Genomic DNA, 2,500 nt, shown 5'->3' with positions numbered 1-2,500 from the left:
CAAGGCCCAAGGCCGAGGCCTTGGAGTACAAAGCACGGCCATGGGCGCGCGCGCCGTGCGTCAGTGGGCGTCTGTGGGTCGCCCGCTGCATGCCCGTGCGTCTGCGGGGGGGCGTGCGCGCAGGGTGCCGCGCGCGCCATGCGTCTGCGGGCGTGGGGCGCGCGCCGCAAGCCCATGCGACTGCAGTGGGGCGTGCGCGTAGGGTGCCGCGCACGCGATGCTTGTGCGAGCGTGGGGATCCGTCTAAGGGGCGTGCGTGCTTGGCTTGTAAGTGGCAGATGAGCCTTGTTGCCAAGATCCACCGAGATTCATCTCGACCCTACCCACACACAACTCATTTATTTCTTCCAATTGCCATGGAGGTCATATCTTATGTAAAAGGACGAAAAACATAAGTGTTAGTGAGGGGTTGGCTTTGGACTAGAAAAAAAGTTGAAGCAAATCATCTTTGAATGCCCAAGAATAAGATAGTGTGCTCGTGTGCAAGTCAAGGACCAAGGCCGAGGCCTTCGAGTACAAAGCACGGCCATGGGCGCGCGCGCCGTGCGTTAGTGGGTTTGTGTGAGTCGCGCGCTGCATGCCCGTGCGTCTGCGGGGGGCGTGCGCGCAGGGGGGCCGCGCGCGCCATGCGTCTACGGGCGTGTGTGGGGCGTGCGCCGCAAGCCCAGGCGACTGCAGTGGGGCGTGTGTGGGGCGCGCGCCGCATGCCCATGGCCGAGGCTTGCACACGAACGCCTAGGGTGCCCACCATGCGCCATGCCCTTCGGGCGTGTGTGGGGCGTGCGCGCAGAGTGCTAAGCGCGGCATGCGTCTGCGGGTGTGTGTCCGCGCGCCGCATGCCCAGGCGTCTACGTGGGACGTGCGCGCAAGCCGCGCGCAGCATGCGTCTGCGTTGGGCGTGACCACCCACGTCTAGAATTCATGGAAAAAACTCTATGGAGGTTGTTGGAACAAACCCGTGCCCCCACCGTGCATGCCCACATGCCCACCGAGCATGCAGCATGCGCGCCCCCCATGCGCACGAATGCGGCACGGCCATGGGCGCGCGCGCCGCATGGCCATGCGTCTGCGTGGGGCGTGCGCGCAGGGTGCCGCGCGCGCAGGGTGCCGCAATGCCCACTCAACACACAAATGTGATGTCAAACCTATGTTCTAGTGCTTGGATTGTTATGAAATTTTTTCTGGGATCTAAAAAATGTAAACAAGGATGTCCTCCAAAAATTAGTATTTTTGGAAACGTTTTACTATTTTTAAATTATTTTTAATTTTTTAACAATAAAAATTCATAAAATATTATTGGTTGGTTCAAAAATTATGAAACTTGTTTTCCACACTCATTTGAATGTCTAAAACATAATACAATCAAGTCCCGGTCATAATAATAACACAATCAAGATTTATGGCATGGTGTGACATTTCGGCTTTTTCATATGCAAGCCTGCCAGACCCAAAAAAGCCAGAATGTACTATATAGGGGGGCGACCTGCCTGCATGGGCGGGGCGCGGGGGTACCCCTATGCCGCGGCGCCGACCCTTCAAGCACATTGCGCCCATCATGGGCACATATGCTTGGGGGGTCGGCGCCGGCGGAGTGCCACCTCCGGCCGCCGGCGGCGAGTGAGAGTGGGTGTCGAGTTGATGCTCGGATGGGCTTGCGCGGACAATGCTTGCACCTCGGTGTGGGCGTGCACTCCAAGCGGGCTTGTTCGTGAGAGAGACGAGATAACTTGCGATTGCTTTGTGCTTGGTGGACGAAGGGTTCGGCCGGAGTGCCACATCCGACCGTCGGGCAAGGAGTGAGAGCGGGATGGGCGTGCTTGGACAATGCTTGCACCTCGGTGTGGGCGTGCACTCCAAGTGTGCTTGTCTTGGCGATTGTTTCGTGCTTGGCGGAGGGGTTTGGCCATAACGATGGGCTTGTCCGTCGGGCAGGGAGTGAGAGCGGGTGTCGAGTTGACGCTCGGATGGGCTTGCGCGGACAATGCTTGCACCTCGGTGTGGGCGTGCACTCCAAGCGGGCTTGTTCGTGAAGATATGAGATGTCTTGCGATTGCTTTGTGCTCGGTGGACGGGTTTTATCGGAGTGCCACGTCCGACCGTTGGGCGGGGAGTGAGAGCGGGTGTCGAGTTGATGCTCGGATGGGCTTGCGCGGACAATGCTTGCACCTCGGTGTCGGCGTGCACTCCAAGCGGGTTTGTTCATGAAGATACGAGATGTCTTGCGATTGCTTCTTGCTTGGTGGAAGGGTTTGGTTAAAATCGATGGAATGCCGGGCCCCTACGTCGGGCAAGGAGTGAGAGCGGGATGTCAAATTGACATTCTTGGATGGGTTTTGCTTGGACAATGCTTGCACCTCGGTGTGGGCGTGCACTCCAAGTGGGCTTGTCTTGCAATTGCTTCGTGCTTGGTGGAGGGGTTTGGCCATAACGATGGGCTTGTCCGTCGGGTAGGGAGTGAGAGCGGGTGTCGAGTTGATGCTCGAATGGGCTTGCGCGGACA

Source organism: Cucumis melo, unplaced genomic scaffold (genome assembly GCF_025177605.1).
Source record: "Cucumis melo cultivar AY unplaced genomic scaffold, USDA_Cmelo_AY_1.0 utg001138l, whole genome shotgun sequence".
Lineage (NCBI taxonomy): Eukaryota > Viridiplantae > Streptophyta > Magnoliopsida > Cucurbitales > Cucurbitaceae > Cucumis > Cucumis melo.
Note: the sequence above shows the minus strand (reverse complement) of the source record.